The sequence below is a fragment of the Panthera pardus genome, unplaced genomic scaffold (assembly GCF_024362965.1).
Source record: "Panthera pardus isolate Hobbes unplaced genomic scaffold, ASM2436296v1 HiC_scaffold_2, whole genome shotgun sequence".
NCBI classification, from domain to species: Eukaryota; Metazoa; Chordata; class Mammalia; order Carnivora; family Felidae; genus Panthera; species Panthera pardus.
The window spans coordinates 45602109-45628439 of record NW_026526765.1 but is presented as its reverse complement, the minus strand read 5'-3'; the positions used below and the strand labels follow the sequence as shown (position 1 = coordinate 45628439).

Sequence of the window (26331 nt, the reverse complement as noted above, 5' to 3'; positions counted from 1 at the left end):
GCAGCCTTCTAGCCATTCCAGAAAAAAAAAAAATTACTTTCTGCTCTGAGTTTTTAATGCACTTTCTTAGTACTTATCTTTATAGTCTGTAATTTAACATTTTCATGTCTGTCTTCTTCACAAGACTGTGAGCTTATTTATGGCAGGGTTGAGCTTATTTAAGGGCTGGGTTGACTTTGTTTTGCAAAGACCAGCCCAGCCCTGGTCTTATTACAGTAGATGCTCTGTAACTGTTGGTTTGCTCACCTGTGAAGTGAGGGCAATGATACCTGCCTTACCTGCTGTGAAAGTTCTAAATTCACTATGAACTGTACTATACAGGTAAGCCATCATTTTATTCTAATTACACAACCAGAAAAGAAGTAGACTGGACAGGATATTATTATTCCCTTTAGTCAAATGAATTTCCAAGGGTTAGGAGGTTTCTCTGAGTAGCACAGCCAGTAAATATCAAACTAGAAAAAGAAAACCACGTTGCTTGAATTGTGGTAGGACTTTATTTTTTATTTTTATTTTTATTTTTTACCTCATCAGATCACAAATGTCTCTCAAAAGTTAGCTGTGAGTTTGGTCACACTGATTGGCTGACTAAAGAAAACATGATGTAAGTCCTTCCAGAGATATCCCAAGTGAATCTACCTCTCCCACTTTCTGTCCCTGCTACCACCTTGGCAAATGCCTCTGTCAGTCTTCATCATGCCTACTTATTACACTTTATCACTTCCTTCATCACTTTTCTTTATCCTTGCCTCCACCTTGCCCACTTCTTTTTCCCCACCCTCATCCATTCCTCACAAAGCAGCTAGAATGTTCTTTTGAAAATGGAAATCAGATCTTATCCTAACACCATGGCTCTGAGCCCTTCTGAGGTTTCTCATCATGCTTTGAATAAAGTCTGAACTCCTTTGCATGACCTCTAAGGGTCTGTTGTTGTCGGGGTCCTGCTGACCTAAACAGCTTCTTTCTTCATATCCCTGTCCCTCCTCGACTGCTTCAGCTCCTAGGACACAGCAAGGCCTCCATCATGCTGCACGCACTAGCTAGGACTTTCTCTCCCATGCCCACTCAGCCAGTCTTTCAGGGACGGCCCTAAGTAGGTTACCCACTGTTCTCTGTCACAGCATTTGATTTGTCTCCTTCACAGCACTTTACTCAAGTTGTAATTACGGTAGAAGCCCTTTTATCTGATGCAATGGGGGCTGAAATTAGATTATATGTGAAAGATGATCAAAAAGGAGAATCACAAAAAATGATTCATAGCAGGTATTTTCTTTTAGCTTAAAACTGCTAAGTGCCCATGTATTTATCAATCTGTTGATACAGTGGGAACTTGAAGACATTTATAAAATAAATGTAAGTGCAGAATTTGTTTTTCCCCCAACTTTTATAGTTGTCTCGCCTACACCTAACATGACAATGTTTTTAGTGATTCATCTTTGAGACTTTCAAAGGTATTTAACTTAGTTTCCAAAGAAATAAAACAACTTTGTCTTGCACTCGTATTTCACCAGTTTACATACTTTTCAGTTACAATGCCCCAATATAATAAAAACACAGAAGTATAACTAGGCTTGGAAACAACAGAAATGATTCCTAGCATATTTCCAACAAAGCTGACATGGACAGAACTAGATGGGCTGATCGGAGATGAGGCTATGGGCCAGAAGCTTCCAGGAGTGTCAGCACAGTTGTTTACTGAGAAAATGGGGCATGCAGGTCAAGCCAAAGAGATGGTTGAATGGAACTTGGTTATGAGAGATTTCACTGCATCTAATTGATGGTTGGCTTGTTAATGATCTGTTCCTCTTAATTTAAGGCTGTACGTTTTGAGGGCAGGACCTCTTTCTCCTTTTCTCAGCCCACTGACCCACTGCATAGCATTGAGAAGTATAACGAGTGCCAAGTAAATGAATCGCTAAGTGAATGTGATGTGCTTTGAACTGTTGAGGTTCAGAGCTAATGGCTAAGAAAGAATTCTTGAGACATCTTGGGTACAAGAAGGTGTCTTATTAAAGCATGGGGACATGACCTGTGGGCAGAAAGAGCTGCACTGGGATTGTGATGGGTGACTGATTATAAACCTTCAGGTTGGGAGGGGGTTAGGGATAGCATTAAGTCTCTAAGATATTTTGGAAACAAGGTTTCCAGGACCTTGTAGGGCTAGCTGCTGTTAGGAAAAGGTTATTTATTACTACTTAATAAACATTCAGCCTTCAGATGTATATCAGGGGTCATAAGCTTGGAGAATGATTGCCAACATATATCTTGGGTCAGCAGGGATTGAGATGAAGGAAGTTTTCAAAATGAACAACTCAGGAAACTACAGATGCCGTCAAGGATGTGGAGAGATGGGAACTCTCTTGCACTGCTGGTGGGAATGCAAACTGGTGCAGCTGCTCTGGAAAACAGTGTGGAGGTTCCTCAAAAAATTAAAAATAAACTACCCTATGACCCAGCAATAGCACCACTAGGAATTTACCCAAGGGATACAGGAGTACTGATGCATAGGGGCACATGTACCCCAATGTTTATAGCAGTGCTTTCAACAATAGCCAAATTATAGAAGGGATTTTTATATGTTCAAGTAGACATATAGGATCCTGGGGGTTTGGGATAAAATTGCCTTTTGCCCTTAGCAAAGTGTCATCATCAAGGCAGCTGAGTTCCAAGAAGAATGTCACTCTGCCTGTTTCAAGAACTTGTCAATGGGCTGTAGACAGTAAGGAAATTTAAATTTTCATTTGCCTTTGTTCCCCACAGAAAATGGACTATCCCTCCCTCAAGTGAGGACTTTGGTTTCCTCAGCTGTAAGAGGATAGGCATGGGTTATACAAGCATGATCCAAGCAGATCCCAATTCTGCTCCCACTAATCACATTACCAATAACCATTTCTATGTTTCAAATTCTGGTTTCCTCCATACATTCTACATATACCTTAGAGCATTACATTACTGACCTCCCTCACACCCATACAGGCCATACAACCACCACCACTGCCACACTACCACCTGCCCTCCCAGCTGGGGCCATTTGTTGCTTTAGCGTGACCCCCTTCCCCAGTGCCTCCTCTGAGACAGGTAAGCAGGTGGCAAGGCCAGTTATGGGCCATGGTGCTAGGTCCATGGAACCCCTGCTGGGTTTGTGTCTTTGGGATGTTATGATGCCTGAAGCTGCCTTGAGTATGAGTACAAAGGGCCTCCTTTTTGTAGATCTGAGGTGGGAAGCTTGGATCTGCCTTATTTGAGACATTGGGAAAAATCTGCCCCTGCCATCCATACTGCCTTGGGTTGGTCTTTTCTGGTCCCCATAGTGCTGAGATCCAGAGAGCTGAGATCAGGTGAGCACCTTGAGGGAAGAAGTTTCCATGGGTCTTCCAGCTACATATTTCCCTCTTATATCTAAGGAAAGAGAGGGGCTGTTTAGGGTTTGGGGATTCTGGTTACTAGCATAATAATAGTGGCAACAAATGGTGATGATGATGGTGATGATGATGATGGTGATGATGGTGATGATGATGATAGTTTCTAATATTACTGATAGCAGCTTGCATATATTGGGCCCTGTGAAGCTAGCAAATAGACAACATTTTACATTCATCAACTCTTTTAATCTCTGTAGCAACCCTAGAGGGTAAATGCTATCATTATTATTATTTTTTTAAGAAGGACTGAGGGAGGTGGGCATCGTAGAACCAATAATGGCAGAGCTAGAATTCAACTCTAATGTATGTCTGATTCCACAAAGTGAGTTCTTACTATTATGCTAAATAACCTTTTAACATATCTAACACCATGACATCCGCTGAGTGATTCATTTGCTGATTCAACATATCATATGTGATCCATTTTGGGGAATGTAAGAAGAAGGCACATAGGAAATGTCTGTGATGAGTGACATTGTAGAGAGCTGATAAAAACGAGGAGACTCTAAGAGCTTCCTTTTCCTGCTCTCCTGAGACCAAGGATGTAAACACTTTTAATCTCATATAACAGCTCTGGCTATTTGGTGCTGGTGACTAGGTTGAGGGGGATTCTGAAGCCGTATCTGGGCTCCAGGGGATGCAGTGCTAGGACATGGGGGCGCTGTCTGCCCTGTTCTCCCTCTGGAGAATGAGCTGCCCTTTCCTCTGAATGTATAGAACATGCTATACGTTGACTGCAGAACTTACTTCATTTTCTCTTGTACAAGACTTTACTAGTGGTTCATGAGTCCGTCTCCCTCATCACATTAAAATGTCCATTTTAAAAGCAGGGGCCTCGGTTCTTATTTTCCCCATAATATGTCACATATGAGGCCGGGCTGCCATATCCTAGCATGGTATCCCATGCAGCCCAGATGCGGCTTCAGCATCCTCCTCAACCTAGTCACCAGCACCAAACAGTCCGAGCTGTTATGTGAGATTAAAAGTATTTACATCCTCGGTGTCAGGACCGCAGGAGAAGGAAGGCCTTACTTAGAGTCTCCTCATTTTTATCAACTCTACAGCATTGGTCATCACAGACATTTCCTACCTGCCTCTTCATTTTAAAACTGCTGAGGCAGTTTAAAGTGTTTTCTATCTTCTCACCTCACTGGCTGTCAGCTGGGGTCCAAGAGGTGAAGGCCCCAAGTCAGTACGTCATGCTGTAATGGGCATCCTGAGAAAGCCCTGTGGGAGCATGGACCTCTAGGAGGGCTGCTGCTTCAAGCTTTACCCAAAGCCTGGAGGGAAGTGGAGGGAGGAAAAGGGAGGGAAGGAAACACATCTTTGCCCTCCTCAGGGCCTAAGTCTGCAGAGCAAAGGCACAAAGGTCATGGAAAGCCATCCAGGGTACACTGGCCTGTCTTTGGCCCCCAGCTTGGGGTCTAGTGCACCGGCCTACCCTTCCTGTCTCTGTGTGGAAACTTGCCCAGCCTCGTCCTATCTCTGGGCCTTGAGGTTCTTCTTGGTAAAACCTAAGATTTGGTGGCAGTTCCCTACAATTCCGATATTCTGTGATGATTCCCAGCCACAAAGTAATGAATGGGAGACAGAGCAAAGCTGGGCAGTTGACGAGGCAAGGACTCTGCTCAAGAAGCTGACCATGGCCGTGAACTTGTGCATTTGCTCCTAGATAGGAAAGTGCTATAGGGAGTGCCCTGTCCAGTGTAGAACTGTACTGCAGGAAGAAGAAACTAGAAAACAAAACCCAATAATTTGGCCCACTGTATGGACAAGTAAACCAGAACAACATGAAACGAAAAAGAAGAACTGACTCAAGAGCAGGCTGGGGTACTGGCTCTGTAAGGATCTGGGGAGAGGGAATGTACAAATGGGGTAAAGCAAATGCAAATGAATATGTAGATGCATTTAGTTAATTTTTAAGTTGTCGAATATCCAATAGTGGCTGGTTAGCCTCAGATGTCACCCAGAGGAGCTAGATAATGTTCACTGAAGCAGTAACGCAGAGTAAAAGCTACCATTTATTGAGTATTTACTAAACATTTGTATTACTAAACATGAGCATTAATTTCTTTATTTCCCACAACAATCTCATGAAAAAGGTATTAGCATCTCCATTTACAGATGAAGATACAAGGTTTCAAAGTCACATGGACACGGCCGACCCGGGAATCAAAACTAGGTCAGTCTGCACTTCAACCCCACTCCTGTAGCCATCCTGCCTTCAGAAAAGCAAACAGACAAACTGACATCCCTCCTTACACCTATTCCCCTGTGATGATGCGAATTTCATCACCACCCTCTCCACTCATTTCAGTCCTTTGAGATCCCACTCAAACACCACCGCTCCTGCAACAACCCCCATCTGAATCAATCCATCCCTCCTTCGGCTCTTACCTCACATTTCCATTAGTGCCCTTAGCACTTTTCTGCCTTGTTCTAGAGTTGATTGTGCCTGGTCCTCCCTTTACACACAAAGCAAGTTGTTCAGACTCTCATTTTGACACTTAGTGTTTTGCATTAATACCACCCACGCCTGGATTTGTCTCCCATCTTTTGCAATCAACATTTCCCTTAAAGACAGGAACTGTGTCTTAGGAATCTTTCTGTGGACCTGGCACTTAATAGTGCTTTGGGAACAGATGCTTGCTAGGGGAGGCTGGCACACACAGCTGGTTTCTCCATCCTGTCTGCTCTATCAGCTGTGACACCCCTCCGGAGTACTTTTCCTTGCACCTTTCCCATGGTCAGGGTCATTGGGCACTGCCAGGAGGGATCGGGAGTCCTGTGGGGAACAACTTTCAGATAAGTGAGCAGGTGAAGGAGGAAACTGCCCTTCTCCATTGCCACTCTTGTCCCTGTGGTCCTCTTTCTTCCAATGCAGACCTGTCCTCTTTGGCGTCCTCAGAGTTCACTTTAGGGAAAGGATTGCTTATCCCGTTCTCTTACTTTGGAGTTAGTCACTTATTTCTTCCTTCCTGGGGAATTAAGTCTCTGCTCCCCATAAAGAAATCTTTAGAGATCCTTTTTCAAGGGAGAGAGGCTTCGAGAGCCATACTTGGGATACCTACATGCCTATGCTGCCTCCTGGCTGGCTATTTGAGTGGTTAAGAGCACAGGGTCTGACAGTGGACAAACTCCATTCAATTCCCCAATCTGTCCCTTGGGCAAGTTAATTAGTAACTCTGAAATCTTTGCTGCCTCATCTGTATTACAGAAATAATAATAGTACCCACCTAATGGTGCTGCTTTGAGAATTAAATGCATTTAAAATGTGTTCTTAGCACACAGTGCCTGGCTACCATGGTGTCTGTTGTTCCAGATGCTATTGTTGTGATGTTGCTGCTGTTTTGTAAACAACATCATCTCACCACTAGAGAGATAAGAGCAACATGTAGCTGAAAACCTTACCTCTGCAGTTAGTAGGAAACAAAAAGTCACATGTAGCTTCTAGCTGGAGCCTAAGAATAGCTGTAGTTAAGTTTCTGCTTAAAAATAACTTGCACGCTTTTAGGCTTTTAGAATCCAAGGTGTTTTAGAGAGCATCTTTATCAATTATGCCATTTTATAGAAAATGGAAGCTCAGGGAGGTGAAATGGCATTTCCAGAGTCAATCAGCCAAATGTCAGGCAAGGTGACACTCAAAGTCAGGTCTCCTGACCCCAGTCCACCCAGTGTATTTCTCACTGGGTATCCCTTGAGCAGCTGCCCTTTTCTTGGATTTAACCACTGTGTCCTCTCTCCACCTTCCCCATCAGTCCCCATGGTAATCTGGGCACCACCTAAAGATGTTTCTTTGCCTGGGATGGAGAAGACCATGGTGCTACATCTTGCAGAAGAGACACTGCTGAGATGAGTGTATTTCTCTATGCAGACAAGTTTCGACTCTGGTCTAACTGTCCGTTACTGTCACTCCTACGTGAACCAATTCTGCTGAAACTAATGTGCCAATGTTAATATTAGAACTGCGGGTTAGGGGTCTAGTCCTCCCGTTCAAAGGCTGCCATTGAACTCTTGCCAATGAGAATCGCACTGGCATCTGGAGTGAGTGTCAACAGTATAAAACATGAGGAAAATAAGGTAGATTTGTCATTCTCCACATCGAGGGAGCAGAGTCAAGGCCTAGCCTAACTACCAGAGATGAGATGAGGTAAGACCTTGGATGGAAATCACTCAAGGTGCAACTGTGGGGAAGAGACCCTAACCAGACCTATCAGGTGCTCTGACTCCCAGAGCACACCGGACAAGCCCTCTGCTCTAAATATGTGCCTAAATATGCTTTGTACCTTACCACCTCTGAACTTTTGTTCACATTGCTCTTTCTGCTTTCCTCTATTATTTAAAATTATATAGGACTCTGTATCCTTTTTAAAAAGCATTTTTATTCCTGCTGTTTTGCTGAATAATCAGAACTCTGTGAGGCAAGTGCTTATCACTGCTATGTCACTGATAAGAAACTGGCAATTTAGAGGCCCAAGAAGACTTGCCCTGGGCCACAAAGCTCATCTTGCAGTCAGGCCTTTTTCATTCTCCAGTCTCCAGGCTCAGAGACTTTCCATATGTGAGAGTCAGTGGAGCCTCCAGGCTTTTAGCCGGATGTAAGCTCCAGATTGCCTGGGTTTGAATCCTGGCACTTGTCGTTAGCTACTTGCTCATAGTATGAGCCTAAGCCTATTAATTAGATAGTCTATGCCTCAGTTCCTCTATAGGCAGAATGGGAATAATCATAGTTTCTGTGTCAAAACAATGAGAGGAGTAAATGAGTTTTTATGCGCAAAATGCTTAGAACAGTGGCTGGCACAAAATACCTGCTCAGTAAATGTTGCTATGGCAACTACACTGCTTCCTGTTTGAATTCTCTCTGCCAACGCTCATCTGAAATGCCATGAAGTGCTGTTCTGACTTTTTGTAAATAGATGCAATTCCTGTCTCTTTCAGACCCTGTAATCATTTGTACTTTGCTCCCAGCACACAGTGTGTTCTGCTGTGCACCGGAGATATCTGTAAACCTGCTTTTCTCATCTAACTCCCGCTCGCCTGTGAGTGCTGTGGTATCTGAGAGAGCCCTCTGATATAAGTACATCCCCCGCAGTGCCTGGCATGGTGCTCAATGCCAAAGAGAAAAGCAGTTGGCAAATATTAGTTCCACTTCACTCAGTTAAACCCAGAATTCCAGTTTCCATTAAGTCCCAGAATGTTAGGGCTGGAAAGACTCCTTAGGGATCAGCCAATCCTCTCGTGTGGCTGGATAACTGGGCTGCTGCCAGACGGAAAGGTACTTGTCCAAAGTCACACTTGTTAGTGGCAGAAATAGGCATGGAAACCAGATCTCATCCTACCAGCAGCCCTGGGCTCCACCCAAAGCACAGGGTTGCGTCTCTCTCCACGGAATGGAGGGGGAAACAGCCCATGTAGCATAAGTAAAGAGCAAAGGATGGGACAAATGGCAGCACACAGCTAAGATTCAGCACCACTACTGCTCCCGGCATTGAAATGCATTAGGAAAATGCATCTCCAGAAGCCTACCAGGGAGGAAGAACTGGAATAAACTGCATGACCAATAAGGTAGTTTCTCTGAACTAACCTGGGATATCTCTGCGGCATGAATGCATCAGGAGCCCTGCAAAGGAAAAGCTTCTGGATCCTGAATATATTAAAATGCAAACCTTGAAGTGGTTCTTCTCCTCTTTCCACTTAACACATAATCGAAACTGATGTCCTCATACTTTGGGCTCCAGAACACGTTCTTCTTGCTGAGATTTGTATATAGTCAAGACTAAGATGCACCGTCCCTGTACACAGAGGCTATTTTTCACAGTTCTGGTAGGAATAAGGAAAGGTAAAGTTCTTAGCAGCCTACGCCCCAGAGCCTCTTTTCCACAGACTATTGTCGTGTTGTTTCCCCTTGTTGAGTTTCAGATAATGTTTAGATTCATGTAAAATGAATCAGAGATCATTCTGTACTGGTCAGCTTGACTTGACCAGAGAAATGTTTTGATGGCTGATACTGTCAAGTCTTGTCTTCCAAAGTAAGATAAGGTAAATAGGTTTTAAGGTGATGAGCTCCCCCATCATCTCTGATGTAAATGCCTTGAGGGAGGGGGGTGGTGAGAAGCTAGTTCTGAGGACAGTGGGGCTTTGCAGGAGCACAATAAGCAGGCACAGCCCTGGAGTGGGGTCTACTGAGGCTTACATCCTCACCTCTGGCTCGTTCAGACGATGACATCCACGGGCACCCGTAACCACCAAGTGAGCCTCTGAAAAAGGGGGCACATTGGCTTGCCAAGTCCCGGTTAGTGAGTGGTAATTGTTCACAACACAGCCTTCTGGGGGGTGGGGGGGGAATGCCCAGAGGGCAAACAGTTCTGACCTTGGGATTTTGAGGGAAGTCATCTTCTCCTTTTGTTCTCTATCCAATACATGAGTCATTTTTAAAACATTTTTAATGTCAGGGATAAAAAGTGCTTGTAACAGTCATGCAGGTGAGCCTGGGAGAAGTAAAAAAAAAGGACTTTGTGCAAAAGAAATTGATCTGGAAGTCATTTCTAACTATTGACTGACCTGATGGTATGTACCCCTTTGTTTCCTCTAGATTGTTAAAACTAGTTGTCATTATTTCAATCCATACATTGGTTTAACAGACACACTGGAGACACGTAATGTGATTAGCTTTCAAAGAGCTCGCCCACTGTCTTACTGACACCATAAACCATGTATGAAGCAAACTGGCACTAACTTATAATCTTTGCCTTAAAGAGTCACATTCTCAGTCCTTGTGATTGGTATCAACTTCCATACTGCTCCAAAGATGAGCCATTAGGTATGTTGAATGCATATGTTTTGAGTGGCATTTCTAAATTTAAATTTCCCCTGGGCACCAGGGAGCTGACTTGACAATGTGGATCCCATTACTTGCAAACAATGCCATTTTCTGTTATCTCAACGGCCTCCATGTTGATGGAAGGAACAATGGTAAAGCATGAAAATGGAATTGGCCTACAAATTTTGAAGTTTAGTGGATTAATAAGATTGATCTCTCTTTATTGCTGTTTGTTTTTCACCCTTACACTTAATCAGTGTCTTCACTTAAAAAAAAAAAAAAAAGAAAGAAAGAAAGAAAGAAAGAAAGAAAGAAACTTTATTCCCTTTATGACTGAATGCTCCATCAGCTCGGAACATCCTGAGCTGTCACTTAGTACCTCCTAGTAACATATAATAAGCCCCCGCTGACGCTGTTGAGCTATAAGTTCCTTGAAGTCAGAGACAATCTGACATGAATAAGAACCAGCTGTGCAGGTCTGTCCCTCTTTGTGCTAAGTCCTGGAGGCAGCACTCTGCAGTGCAGGGTCAGCAAATGCATGACACACATACTCTCCTCTTCTGCACCCAGGGCAGACATCACTAATTGATCATGGCATTCCTTCCAATGCAGCCCAGTCAAGGCCTCAGAGTTCCCATCATCAGCATTCCTGGAAGCCACTACCGATTTATCAGAATTCACAGGCTCGATAAAACCTATTTTCTGGCCTAGACTTAATGGTTAAAAGGAAGGGCTTTGGAATTGGACTGACCTGAATTCAAGTCCCAACACTACCACTTACTTGCTGTGTGACTCGGAGAACAGTTGTCCAAGTGCCCTAAATCTCAGTTTTCCCCACTGCAGAGTGTTTCCTCTCATCCTTCGGAGGTCTACATTTATGCATTTCCTCCTCTGAGAAACCTCTGTTCACATGAAGCTGAGTGTACCTGCCTCACCTAGGCCTCAGAAAACACCCTGAGCTTGTTCTTCATAGTCCTTCCCACTGGAGCATTGATGGGCCCCTTCCTTCTAATTCTCCCCGTTGGCAAGTGAGCTCCTCAAGGGCAGTTACATTTCACAGTTATATTTTCAGAGCCTGGCAAAAGGCTTGGTACAGTAAATAGCTAAAAATAGGGGGTACCATTAACACATCAAAATCACTTAAAACAGTGCTAAGAATATGACAAATGCTCAATAAACATTAGCTCGTCTCATATTTTTTGTTACGTTCCATACTTTGAGGCTCAGAGAAGAAAGTTTACCATGGAGCTAACTGTTACATATGTATGGTTTAATTTTGGATCATTATCACTCTTCAACTGCCAAGGGTACCAAAGGTATCAATACTTCCTGCATCTTGAGAGAGCTGCATTCCTTGAAACAGGGCCACTTTCTTCTTTCTCAGGCCCCATAAAACTTAACATGGAGCCTTATACATAACAGGCCTATCTGATCATGTTTTGGGCCATGCCTGCCAGCCCAACCTTTGCTGATTCCAGCCCCCAACAGGCCTTTGCTAGATACTCCCAGGTTACTGGAGTCCTGCCATTCTCTTTTGAGTACCCATGGCCAAAATATCAGCCCAGGAGGTCTGTCCTGGGATAATCACCTATGGCTGTGGTTCTCAAACTTGAGCATACAGTGCATTTGATTTCCCTAGAGGGCTTGTTAAGATGCAGACTGTTGCCCCCCCCCCCCTCAGGATTTCTGATTCTGGGGTAGGGCTTGAGAATCTGCATTTCTATCTTATTCTCAGATGATACTCTGTGGCTGGTCCTGGACCATTCTTTGAGAATCGCTGACTAATGGAAGACAGGAGATAAAAGACAAACGCTCTCGTCTAGAGTATAAAGTTTAAGTTCTTTCATCAGCTCCCAGACTGGTTATGATCTCCATTTGAATCCTGTAAGCTGTATTTGCAACCAATTCTTATTAAAATCAAGGAAATTGACACATAAGTGTCAGCTGCAGGACCTTGCTGAAGGATGAACAAGCAGGGTGTCTAAATTTTGCTGATGGAGCTTGCAATTGTCCCCCTTTCTCAGTTGACAACTAGTAAAATGACTTGATACTTTAATATCTCGCAGTTAATATCATAAGTTTGCAGCATACTTTATATTTTTTCAGAGTGTTTTCATCCATATTATCACATCTGATTCTTACAGTTACTGCACTGGGGGGGAGGCAGACAGGAATTAGCATCTCTCTTTAGATGACAAAGCAGAGTAAACCAGGACCCAGGTCCCGACCCATGATACCCCATAGTCTCTGATGCAAGTGTCAGTTCTGCCTTTGTACCAAATCTTAATTTATTTTGGATTGTTACAGATGCTTTGAGTTAGAAGACATCATAAGGAGACCTTCTAATCAGAAGGTTCTGAGGCCCTTGGGGATACAGATTTCATTGGTAGCCTCAGGAAAGCTTTGGACTCTTCTAATACAATACAAATGTGCAAACATATGATACAATTTACATATAGCTTCCGGTTGTACAAGGACCAATTAAAGTCCAAGGTCACCATGTTTCATGACTGCAAGAGACACCAATCCCACTGAACTAACTGTAGTCCTGTAAAGATCACCCACCAACCATGGAAGAAGAGCAGAGGCTGTACATTCCACTTTGGTTGGTTGGTTTTTGTGATTTTTAATGGATGAAAAACTGAGATTCAAGAACTCTAGTGATTTGTTTCAGGTACCGGAGCCAAATAAAGGCAGAAGTAAAGTGGGAAGTAGGACTTCCAGAAGGCAATGCGGTACTGTGGCAGGGAGCTGGCCTTGGAGTCAGAGAAGCTTTCATTCTCAGCCTGTACTATTTACTGGCTGTAAGACCTTGCTTAACCTCTCCGAGATTAAATTTCCTCATTTACAAATAGGAATCAGAAGAGCAAATAATGTTTAAAAACTATATACTGAAAGGGAGCTTCTAGTCTATGGATTAAAAGAAGGAAAATAGGTCAAGTGCTAACACAAGTTGTGGCACCCAGTGAGCACAAATTCCTTGGCCCCTGGACTATTTTCACAGCTCTTGTTCACATGTAACAATTGGATAAGTCTTCCTTTCTCTCAGAACAGATAGATAATATGGTTGACTGGAAACCATATATACTCATGTCCTCTAGATCATATAAATCTATTAGACGATATCATTACTTATGACTGTGTTCACATGATATGATGTTCCTATATGCTTATGTCATAGCTCCATGTAGACATTTGTCCCTTAACCATGTGTACAAAAATAGAAAAGAAAAATCTCACCAAAGGGAAGAAAGCCCAGACTACAGTAGTGTCTAGTTTTCCCTACATTTTTTAAGGCTTGCTTCAGCCTGTATAAGATTCATTCTTCCCACTACAAAGGAATCATATTGTACTTCCTAATCTACAGAGAGGAATGACTTTCACCCTACTTTTTCATTGTGTATTTGCATCTAATTAACATTTAAAGTTAAGCAGAATTTAGGGGCGCCTGGATGGCTCAGTTGGCTAAGCGTCTGACTTCGGCTCAGGTCATGATCTCGCAGTTCACGAGTTCGAGCCCCGCATCGGGATCTGTGCTGACAGCTCAGAGCCTGGAGCCTGCTTCAGATTCTGTGTCTCCCTCTCTCTCTGCCCCTCCCCCACTCGTGCTGTTCTCTCTGTCTTTCAAAAATAAATAAAAACATTAAAAAAAGTTTTAAAGTTCAGCAGAATTTATAGGTCACTTCACTGTATACACTTCATTGTATGTTATACATTAAAAAGAAGGTCCTTGTTTTAGATTACTATTGAACCCTAGAATGCCAGGAGTAAAAGGACCTCTACACAGAGACTTCATCTAATTCCTTCTGTCATAGGAAAGAGGCAGATGCTCTGGGAAGAGGAAATTTGTCCTTGAGGTCGAATAGTTGAGGGTATGGCAGCAACACCAATACTTGAACTTACTTTTCCTGACTCCAAACTCAGCATTTTAGCCATATTTTTCCTGATCTTGCTCAGATTTTAAGCCAGAAAGGCCCAGCAGTTGTAGCATTTCCTACTCTTCATTTTCTTCTGCTCTCATTGTATTTTTCCGAAAATAAATTTGGTAGACAGTGGGATAAACACACACATTCTTTTTTCCATTTAACATGGATGGTTGGCCCTGGTTCTGCCTGCTGCTTTTATAAGACTCCCACTATGCTTACCCTCACCAATAGATTACATAATATAGGGGCAGTAATCCATTTCTCCCCCTATACCATGGGCTATGTCACTGCCTGATTATAAAGGAGGTCTATCCCCAGGGAAAATGCCCTAACTCAGCCTTTTGGAAAGAGAAAGATCTTCCTCAACTCTAAATGACTGTATTGATGGAATAAACTAAAGTGTTCAAAATGAATTAAGTACAGGATGAATTTGGGGGTTCCTGATCTATCTCAAGACTCAACTCTTTTTTTTTTTTTTTTTTGTCTAATGTCCCGTAGGTGCCATGGCCTCATGGAGTCCCTGTGGACTCTCAGGAAAACTATGCACCTTTAACGAGACACTCCCTTTCATTAAATAAGTTAACAGTATAGTGGGAAAACAGTTTAGCCAATAAAGTGGGAAAACAGTTTAGCCAAACTACATTTCTGACCATAGTCCTATCAAGCTGTTAAGATCTGCCCCCGGACTAAGTGAGGTCGTGATTGTGTGTTATTCAAGTTGGCACAGAGACAGCTGTGTGAACCTTATGAGGTCATTATTCTGAAATGTCTCCATTACTAGCATTGTCAGGAAATGGTATCTTGGAGAAAGTAGGGAACAATTTTATTTTGTAAGTGGCTACATAGTTTTAAATGTTTTGAATAGAAAAACTTCCTACTGGGTTCTACATATGCCCCTGCATTTGTAAAAAGAACTGAACATATACAACGTCACCTTGGCCGATGTGGTAGTGTTGCAGATGGTAAATATTTTCAGAGCTAGGCACTGTATTTTATACTTTTTAGAGAACTCCCCTCGATTTCCTAGAATGGGATCTGACACATAATAGGCATATGATACCTGGTTTCTTATTGAAAGTCATAAGCATTGGTGTGAGTGATAACTTAAGGACTCCCGAAGTAGTAAGGTGTTTTGGTTTTGTTTGTTCGTTTTGGTCACCAGACAGCTTCATACTCGTTGAGCACATAGTCTCTGCTGGGCCCTCCCTCCTTGTCTGCTGTCACTCCTCCCTTTGTCAGCAGCCCCTGCTCACTCCACACTCACCTGCTACTTTTCTTGTCTGCTGCTGTTAACAAGTTCAATGACCAAGACTGTGAAATCACTTAACTTACATTTACACAGTTTTACAGTCAACATGCATTTGCCTGCAGGATGCAAGAGGGATGCGATTCTTTCATCTGGCTTTATTCCACCTTTATATATTAGAAGTCTTCCAGAATTACAAGGTCGTTTAAAATCTGGAAGCTGGGCAAGTGGGGATGCACATAGGATAAAGTGCAAACTACCTCCAGAAGTTGTAATCTTCTTAACTAGACAGTTTAGACCCTAGATTCCATCTATCACACTCTCCATCCCAGCCCCACAGAGATTTCTAGGCCATCTACTTCCACTCTTGCTAAAGTGACAAAATTAAGCCAAATTGCTACGCAAACAGGTTATCTCTGGGGAAAAAAGATTCAATACACAAGAAACCACATAATCCTGTGTTATCTTCTGGTTGTTACTACATCTATCAAGATGGGTCTGGAGAGTCATAATAGGATGTGGGTGTTCTAAGTGGAAGAAAACAGTTTGAGGAAAATTAGGCCAAAAACACAGTATACATGTGACCTTTTGACCTTTTGGGGGGTGCCAGTGGTTTAGCGTGATAAGAATGTACAGTGTATCAAAAGGACTTAAGGCAAAACAAAAACCAAAAAATAAAAAAAAAGCAAAACAAACAAAAAACAAAAAGAAAGGGTAAACTCAAATAATAGACATAAAGAGAAGGATAGTAATTTTAATTGGTCATGGAGACCCACTACAGGAATGAGATGAGGGCATGACCTACACTTAAGTATACTTTAGGTGGTGACTTCTATAAGATCTTACAGATTGAAAGGAGGTGGCTCAGGAAAACAATTTGGGGATCATATATACCAGCACATCCAGTCTTCTTAATCCCAGCACAAGGACCAAATACCACCTTTTCTCATTTCCACTGAGGACACCTTAGAAGAGACTAGATGACCAGACACAGAGCCAAAATTGTTGTCCTACTTCCGGATAAAAGAGATGGCTAATAACACAGCACTCTTCCCCAGAGAGAAGAAGAGAAGCCAATATTCCCAAGGACCAAATGGCTGATTTAGCCACTTCCTGAGAACAAAATGGCAGCCATGTTACAGAACCCCAGCTGTATATTTAGTGGAAAAGATGCATATACTGGACTCTGACACACCCTGGACTCTTCATCTGGACACTTATCTCTTAAAATTTAGGAATGGAGTGTGACTTCACTGGCTCTCTAATTTTCTGAGCATTTGATTGCTTGGCTCAGAGGAATCTTTCTTAATGTGCTAAATATCTATAGCCTTTCTTTTTTTTTTTTTTTTAATTTTTTTTTTAATCTTTACTTATTTTTGAGAAAGATACAGCGTGTGAGCAGGGGGAGAACAGAGAGATAGGGAGACACAGAATCCGAAGCAGGATCCAGGCTCCTAGCTGTCAGCACAGAGCCTGACGTGGGGCTCGAACTCAGAAACTGTGAGATCATGACCTGAGCCGAAGTCGGACGCTCAACGGACTGAGCCACCCAGGCGCCCCTCTATAGCCTTTCTTACGAATACCAGGAATAGTCTTTATATACGAGGGCAGGAAATTTCTTCATATCTCTATGCTTTTACTAAGAAGTGTCCTTCTGTCTGAAATGCTTTACTCTCCCAACTTTCCCTAATGATAATACTAGAAGACAAGTAGCAGCATAAACAGCAGTGGCCATGATAAACATCTGAATAGGTACAAAGAACAGAGCTCTTTGCTGAATTCCTAATGTATTACCTCATTTGGAATTCCCAACATTCTAATTTATGTCATTTCAAAAGTATGGATTAAAATGTTGGTGTAGGCAGCATAAATAACTTGGCTAGTTTCACACAGTCCAAACATTCAGGGATAGGAAACTTAATAATCACATGGCCTTCAATTCAACTTTTTATAACAATTTCTAAATGATTTTTACATTTTTAAGACAGTACTCTTCCCTACAAATGGGTGGCAACTTGGAAGCTGCAGGAAGGAGAGACAGAAGGTTGTCTGCAGGACCTGAAGTCCTAACCTTTACCCAAAGGCATTGAGTGTTGCCTCAAAAGGCCACCAGATCCAGGGATCCTCCTTCAGAGCAGTTAAGAAAAGTCCAATGCCAGATTCTATTTAGGAAGCAAGTACAGGAGTACTTGTGAGTGGCTTTTTGAGGGTGGGGGAGGTAGAATCTCTGAAAAATGTAATGCTAATGTCAGACATACTTTTTTAGCTTCTAAAAGAGGTTCCAGGAAGTCTTTAGCTTGTCCTGTGGTAGGGTTTCCACTGGGGGCAGGGTCAAGAACTATAACCTTAGTAGAAAGGTACAAGTCTTCATCAAGTTTAACAGTCTCCTTGGCTACCAACGGGCCAACCTTGTCTGCCTATTGCTATCAAATACTTGCCATCAATGTATTAAGTTTTCTTGTTGGACAATTTACACCCTCCAGTACAGATTCTATGAAAGTGTTCCTAGGCCTGCAGCATTTTCTCTTGGTGTGTTCCTTAGCTCCATGTACCTGACACCATCCTCTGAAAATTCTTTAATGACATCTTTTGTAACCATGAGCATATCTTCATGGTTAGTAGTAAGCTGATGAGTAATTTGAACTATCTGGAAACATTCCTCTAATGACAGGATCGTCGATTTTAAGACCTGGGCTTCTTGGCTATTAATTTCTTCATGGTGTTAGAACCAATGAGTTCATTCAAGTGGGCATGAAGTTCCACTTTAGGTAATTCCGAGTAAAATGTTGCCTTCCATGGCCCTTGTTCTTCCTCCATCACAAATTAGCAGGATAAGAAGTTCCTCAAACCTTTTGTTCTTTGTCTAAATAATACAGCGTATTTCAATCAGTAAGTGTGGTGGTTTGAATTTCCTTCCGATTGCTTTTCTTCCCCATTTTGATACAATTAGCTGTATGTGTAGCTCTGGGCTCAGCTTCATCACCACGATGGACCATTGCTCTTGAGTCTCTCCTGCCCTTGTGCTTGCAAATCCTTGAGGATGGGGCAGGGGGAGCATAACCACGAATAATAGTATCCTCAGCAGGGGTTCCCGGGCTGCTTTGCCAATTCGGGTACCACATGTGGCCCTCCACTCATCCACCAAGGGCTATTACAACTACTATAGTGCCCTGTGGCGCTGCCTGCATGTCCTACCCAACTTTTCAGGAATCCTTTGCCCTTAGGCTTCAATTAGTGCCCAGGAATGTACTCCTCCCTTTGAATGCTGCTGCTGTATATTTACTTGGACCCATATGATGGCAATATCTACCTAAAATTCATTCATTCATACGTTTTTATTAAATGACATACTACATGCCAGGCACTGTGCTAGGCCCTGGGAGGCTAGATTGCTATCCTGGAGGAACTCAGAGATGAGTATGTGGGAAACATAAGTGATTAGAATGTGGGGTAAGAAGCATTATGAACAGGAGTCAGGAAGAGTTCCAAAGAGAGCATAAAGGAGGGAAGAGCTAACCCAGTTCTTAAGTGCTTGAGAAGCCTTCCAGGGGAAAGTGTTAGTGAATCTGGGACCTACATAACAAATAGGATTGTGGCAGGTGAAGAATGGAAATATCCCAGACTCAGGTAAGCAGCAAATGCGAACTTTTTAGTCTCACCATGCCTCTCACCCATAGACGGTGATCTGGAAATAAGGGGAGGAGTACATTTGGCATGGTTGATTCCAGAGTCAGACAGACGTGAGTTCAAATCCTAGATCCATCAGTTCCTGGCTTTGTGACCTTGGGAAAGGAATTAGCATCTCCAAATCTCAGTTTCTACATCTGGGGATGGAGATTAGTAGTAGTGCCATCACTTAAGATTGTTGCAAGTATGAAAATGACCTAATGATATATAAAGGGACATACCACAGCAGCTAGACCAACAAAATCTCCAATGATGGTGGTACTTTTTGACCGTGATAATGGTTAGTAGGTCTACCTAGATTATGACCTCTCTATAAATAGGAATCTGACTATTTTTCTTTGTGTTTCTCACTGTGGCTTAAACTACACAGATTTACTAGCAGGTATTCAGCAAGTTCCTGCTGACAGATTTGTTTGTATACATTTTTCCATTAATTCATTAAACATATTTATTGAGCACTTACTATGTGCCTGTCTCTGTCCTTCATGCTGTGGATACAAAGAATGAACAAAGCACATTCCTGGAGCTCTCATCCTAAAATTCTGACCAGCAGTTCCATAAAATTGATGGTTACTTATATCGTGAAATCAGGTTTGAAAAATACCATCCAAAGCATAAGAATCACCTGACTTGTTAGTGATAATAACTGTAATTCCACTTGATGTTTCTGAAGAACCTGATTCCTTATCTTAAGAACTCTTCAACCAATTTAGTGTTTTTCCACCTGCTACTGGGTCTTGCCTGAATTGAAAATGATGATTTGCACTTCACTCCACAATTCACATCACAGCTCCCCCCGCCACCACGGTCCTTATCAGCAATAGACCAGTTTGTTAATCTGCTTCTTTCTTTTAACTGCCTTCTGCTGGTGCCTGAGAGGCTGTCTGTCTGCATAGAGAGGGGGGTGGATTATCAGTCAAACAACTCAAGTTGTAACCTCAGTTGTGCAAGTAATTAATTTTGATATGTTTTTTCATTTATTCTTTCGATGAATATTAATGGAGCGCTTAATAGAGGCCCAGCATGTTCTGGTCGAGGGCTCAGGTGCTGGAGTCAGAATGCCTAAGTTAGAAACTAGCTCTGCTACTTTTCAGCCGTATAATCATGGGTGACTGACTTGACCACTCAGTTTTCTGATCTGCAAAATGGGGATAATAATCACATCCACCTCACAGGATGGTTGTAAGTATTCAATACATGTAAAAATACAGGTAAAAAAAACCTTAGAACAGCATACCTTAAACTAGTAATTCTCAATAAATGTTAGATGCTATTACCTTATTGTTAACATCTATTGTTACTCTCAAATGCCAGATGCTGTATATAGCACTGAGGAAATAGGGCGTGGGGGCAAGGACATGGTGTTTATCCTTAGAGATCTTGCTTCTATTAGATGAAGAGACATTAGGAACTGACTTCTCAAATAAATACATAATTAAAAATTGTGATAAATACCAGGAGGAAATGAACAGGGTATAGTGTGTGGTCTGAGACTTGAATAGACAGGAGGTGAAGTACTGAAGAAGGGGTGTATGCTGTGTGTGAAGGACTGTCCAGGAAGAGAGAAAAGCGTGTGTAAAGGCCCTAAGACAGGGACTGAAGGGCCTTTGTGGTTACAGGTAGAGGCTGAGGTAGAGAGGACACTGAGGCAACAGGCAGGGTCCAAGCCACGCAGTGGAGTTTGAGAATTTTCCTAAGGGCAAAGGAAAACCACCCATGGTGCATGGTTTCCTTTCTGGCACACAGATTTCCCAAACCTGAGGTGAGAGAATTATACAAACAATTATCCCGGGGCATCTGGGTGGCTCAATTGGTTAAGACCCAACCCTTGGTTTTGGCTCAGGTTATGATCTCATGGTTGTGAGATCAAGCCCCACATCAGGCTTTGCACTGAGCATGGAGCCTGCTTGGGATTCTCTCTCTCCTCTCTCTCTGCCCCTCCCCGCCCTCTCTCTAAATAAATAAATAAACTCAAAAAAATTACCTCAAGCTCCTTTAAGACTAAACAACATAAGATTCTGTGGCGACTAACAACAACAACAACAACAACAACAACAACAACAACAGAAAGGTGGTTTCTGGGAAAAGTAGAGAAAAAAAAAGTAGTGGTAGAAAAGGGAAGAAAGAGGGAGACAGGGAGGTAAGAAATAAGGAAAGAAGCAGCTGACTACAACTTCAGAAGAAACATAAAGTCGAGAAATGAAATGTTAAATGCTCGGTGCAGAGATGCAGACTAGGTATCTATTACATCCGTGTGTGTGTGTGTGTGTGTGTGTGTGTGTGTGTGTAGGTGTCTTTGATGCATGTATTTGTACGTTCACTGATTTGGCAGGAGCCCAAACTGGGGGAGCTTTTCCATGGGTGACAAATAAGTCTAATGGGCTGGAAACAGAGAGGAAGAAAAATGCTGTGTCATTCATTTTGGTTAAATGCACGATTACTGGATATAAAGATGCATCTGGAGCAGCTTCTGCTGGAAAGCTGGTGTTCAGGAATTGAAACGCCTGCCGAGGCATGGTTCAGCGGCTCCTTTCAGGAGCTGCTCGCTGGAAATCAAACAGAATTACGTTAGGAAAGGCGTGGCAGAGAAAGTACTCTCCAGAACAGGAAATTTTACTGAGAGGAAAAGAAAAGGGAGTTTAGTCCAAAAAGAAGGGCTGACTCCAAGAATGCTAATTTGTTCAAACCTTCCGGAGCCCAGAGGAACTTGAGCACTTCTTGCCTTAATATTCAGATGTGGTGGTGCAAAGAAGTAGGCAAGGTAGTGAAAAGCAAAAAGAAGTAAGTGTTCTTTTGGCCCATATTTCTCCTTCCTGGCTGAGTAGGGGTATCATTTAAGGATTTATGAAGGGGAAGCACACTAGTCCTATTCTGCAAACACTTTATAATGCTAATACCACCTCTGGCTGTCAGAATTTACTGATACGGGTCTCTAGGGTTGTGTATCATATGAACCTAGCAGCAAGTGCTGGGAAGAATACTGGTGACGTTCCCTCAATGCAAGGAGAAGTAGAAGAAGCCCCATATGGTTCAGGAAAAGTTCTTTTCTGGTAAGGAAACAGCCACGGTAGTATGTCTTATTCTCTCAACTACTTCCTGATTTGCCAGTGGTTCAATTAGCATACGCTTGATTGAATTAATCATAGCGGCTGCCATTTAATAGACATTTACAATATGTTTTAGGTACTGAAAGCACATAATTCCACTGAATCTTCACAGTGCATGGTAAGATAGAGTCGAAGACCATTTTGTGCATGAGGAAACAGAGGCTCGGAGAGGTTAAGGAACACGTACAAAGGCACACGTAGCTAGAATTGATATACAGGTCCACATTCCATTTGGGCCCCAATTTTCTTATCCATAAAACGGAGCTGGTTAATACCCTCTTCAAATTCTCCTGTTCCCAAAGCCCCCTCAGAAAGACTGCAGATTCCTCAAGTTCACTGCTGTGTCTATTTTGTGTGCTTTTCTTATCATGGAGTCCCCTCTCCACGTTCATTCCCAGCACTCCTGTGCATTCGAGGATTTCTGTCCATCAGAACTTGTCCCGGAATCATTCATGCTTACTGAAGTGCAAATGACAGATAATAGCAATAATTCCTTACTTTTTTGCAACTAATAGTCAAGGACCCACATTCTCCCATTTTAGCTCATCCCCAAATCACTGAGAGGCGGACGAGATCATTCTCCCAAGTTTGCAGATGAGAAACTAAGACTCAGGCAGGGGAGTGACTCCACCAAGGTCACACAATGAGTTAAAAGCACAGTCATGACTACAGGCTCACAGCTCTTAAGATCCGGTCTGGCATCTTTTCTGGAGAAGCACACTGCTTCCCTCAGTTGTAAGCTCCAGGGCCCAGCAGGAAGCGTAAATGAACAAATGGGCAGATGAGAGAACACTTTTCTCCCTGCCAGTGCTCACTCAGCTTTAGCCAAACTTTGTCAAGTGAAAAGCAGGTCCAGATCTTCCTATTTTTCTTTTTTAAAAAAGCTAAGGATCTGGATTCTTATGTGCAATCCTATGATTTTTTTAAAAGCTACCTAAAACTTTTATTGTAAATCTCTGCGAGAACTGTCACACATCTGTAAGCTGGAGCCACCACTGGGTAATCAGTTTTCCACCTCTGCTTTACACTGAAAAAAAAAAATTGAGAATTGGATTATGGTTGCAGAAATGTCTAGCTGGAAGCCCTTTTAGCCACAGGAATGCTCATTGCTTGGGAGAGCCAAACCTCAATCAATCAAATCTCACAGAACAGTGGAGATTTTTGAGTCCCAAACAAAGCAGGGTCAGACAGAGACACTCCAAATCCCCAATAGAGCCCTTGCCTCCAACCAAGAAAGAAAACGTCTTGCGAAGTTATCCTGTTTAGAACTTTAAATGAAAGGGTGTAGAACAGAGATAAGAAATGAGAGCTCTGAGAGACTTAATATGTTAAATATTGTTAAATAATTATACTAATAAGACAATTATCGACAGCAGCTTTTTTTTGCATTTTTTTTAATTTTTGTTATTAATATGAAATTTATTGTCAAATTGGTTTCTATACAACATCCAGTGCTCATCCCAACAGGTGCCCTCCTCAATACCCATCACCCATCCCCCCACTCCCTCCCATGCCCCATCAACCCTCAGATTGTTCTCAGTTTTTAAGAGTCTTTTATGGTTTGGCTCCCTCCCTCTCTAACTTTTTTTTTTTCCCTTCCCCTCCCCCATGGTCTTCTGTTAAGTTTCTCAGGATCCACATAAGAGTGAAAACATATGGTATCTATCTTTCTCTGCCTGACTTATTTCACTTAGCATAATACCCTCCAGTTCCATCCACGTTGCTACAAAAGGCCATATTTCATTCTTTCTCATTGCCAAGTAGTATTCCATTGTGTATATAAACCACAATTTCTTTATCCATTCATCAGCTGATGGACATTTAGGCTCTTTCCATAATTTGGCTATTGTTGAGAGTGCTGCTATAAACATTGGGGTACAAGTGCCCCTATGCATCAGCACTCCTGTATCCCTTGGGTAAATTCCTAGCAGTGCTATTGCTGGGTCATAGGGTAGATCTATTTTTAATTTTTTGAGGAACCTCCACACTGTTTTCCAGAGCGGCTGCACCAGTTTGCGTTCCCACCAACAGTGCAAGAGGGTTCCCATTTCTCCACATCCTCGCCAGCGTCTATAGTCTCCTGATTTGTTCATTTTGGCCACTCTGACTGGCGTGCAGCTTTTATTTGCATTCTTCTATGTACCAGTCACTATTCTAGGTATTTTTTTATGCATTACTTTTTAAAGTCCTTACAATAGCACTTTGAGGAGAATGTCACTATTACTTCTATTTTATAGATGGGGAAATTACAACTCTGAGAATTGTAATAACTTGCCCAAGGTCACAACTTACTATTATATAGAATTGGGATTAGGATCCAGGGAGCCCAGCTCTGGAGACTACACTCTACCACAATTAGAGAAAGCACCTTTTCCCTGAAGGCAGAGATTATTTTGCATAGAATAGCCATACTCAGAAAATTTTCCCTGAATTAGACTGAGCAAAGGACAGGAGTTCATTTTTTAAAATAAGACCACATATTTCTACCTTCCACAGGGAACCTGGAAGTCTTTGTAGGCTTTTCTCCCATGCCAGTGAAACTTTGACAAGACCTATTCTAAACCCTCTAGTCCTTGAGCAGATAGATTTTCTGATCACTGACAGGGAGAATTGAATCTTCTACCTCATCTTTTGTGGTTTTATTTTCACCCCACTTGGCACCCTAGAGGACATTAACACTCCTTATACTGGCAGCTTCTCTGGAAGTGGACCCCATACCCAATGGGAGATATACACCATCTGTTTCTAATTCATCCTGTCTTCAGTCCTCCATTCAATACTCTCCTGGTCTCACATCATGACTGAGGCTAGATACCAGCTCTCAGTGCAATCTTGCAGTCTGTCCTCTCAGGGTAGCTCTAGGCCCATTAGGCATTCCAGATATTCCAGGCACATGGAGAGCAGAATGATAACAACCCTACAGAGGTGCCTGGGTGGCTCAGTTGGTTAAGTGTCCAACTCTTGATTTCAGCTCAGGTCACAATTTCATGGTTGTTGGATTGATCCCTGCATGTGGAACCCGCTTGAGATTCTCTCTCTCTCTCTCTCTCTCTCTCTCTCTCTCTCTGCCCCTCCATGCTCATGTGCAGGAAAAAAGAAAACCTTTAGGAGCTCTTCCCTCCCCCCACCCCAATTTTTTTAAACCCTAACTTAATTTACCAACTGTATAATTCCATATGCAAAAGAAATAAGCCCGGGAAGGTCAAGTAGTACCTTACTGAGACTCTTTAAGACTGAGACTCTTTAAGAAGATACTCAAAATATCTTCTACTTTGCTTTAGAAAGGATTTAGGGAAAGAGTCTCAATCCCAAATGCCAACAGTGACTAGACTAATATAAATTACCCACTGGACACTATGGTGAGTAGGAGAATGCATGACTCATATAAAGGAGGGAAACCATGGCTCATCTCCAGCCTATTGTAGATACATCTGTTAATTTTTCAAGAGAAGGCACAGGATCTCCATTTGTGTCAATGAGATACTATATAATTTGGACCAATACTTCCAGGGAGGACAACTAGAGCAGCTAGACAAAATACTTAAAAATCTTCTTGAATATATGGATGAGTTAACAAGAGAGTGAAGAATTACAGAGTCAGGATGTAGGGCTGGAGGAAAGCCAGGGAGGTAAGTCTTGTGTTTGGAACTACTTTTTCCCTGGAGACATTTACCAATTCTAGAGGAAGCAGCTAAACTAAGAAGAGACAAAAATAAGAAGCTGGAGTTTAGAGTTCAGGACCAAAAAACAATGGCAATAAAAAAAGGCTGATAAACAGTCACTTTATTTTAGTACCTAGAAGAGCCAAGGAGTAAAAATGAACTGGAAATAGACATGTGCTTGTAGGGACTGCAGTGTAGCTTCAAATCATCTCAGTCTCTGAAGCAGGATTAAAATGATAATGGATTGCTAGTACAACAGGAAAATATGTATCTATTAGATAGAAAGATAACATTACCCTGGGCCTCAAATTGTTTCTACAGAAAAATTCTCAAATACGATGTCTAGCACATAATAAAAAATAACCAGTTACACCAGAAGATAAAATAACATAGATAAAAATGAATAGAAAAGAGACAATAGGGACAAATCCATAGGGGCTCAACATATTAATCAGACATAT

The 26331-nt window shown here is 42.3% G+C and overlaps 1 protein-coding gene and 1 pseudogene across 3 annotated transcripts in view; both read right to left on the bottom strand.

Annotated features, from left to right (window-relative positions):
- The window catches only part of GRIA1 (glutamate ionotropic receptor AMPA type subunit 1), a 305276-nt gene that overhangs the window by 160066 nt on the left and 118879 nt on the right, over nt 1–26331 (bottom strand). Inside the window, exon 1 of one of the 3 annotated variants that reach the window (XM_053907051.1) lies at nt 9089–9178. The exons of the other annotated variants lie outside the window; for them this stretch is intronic. The gene's annotated coding sequence lies outside the window, so the exon portion shown is untranslated. Of the gene's footprint in view, nt 1–9088; nt 9179–26331 lie in introns of those variants that run through there. 3 annotated transcript variants of the gene reach the window in all.
- On the bottom strand, nt 17481–18231 carry LOC109275802 (adenosine deaminase-like protein; annotated as a pseudogene).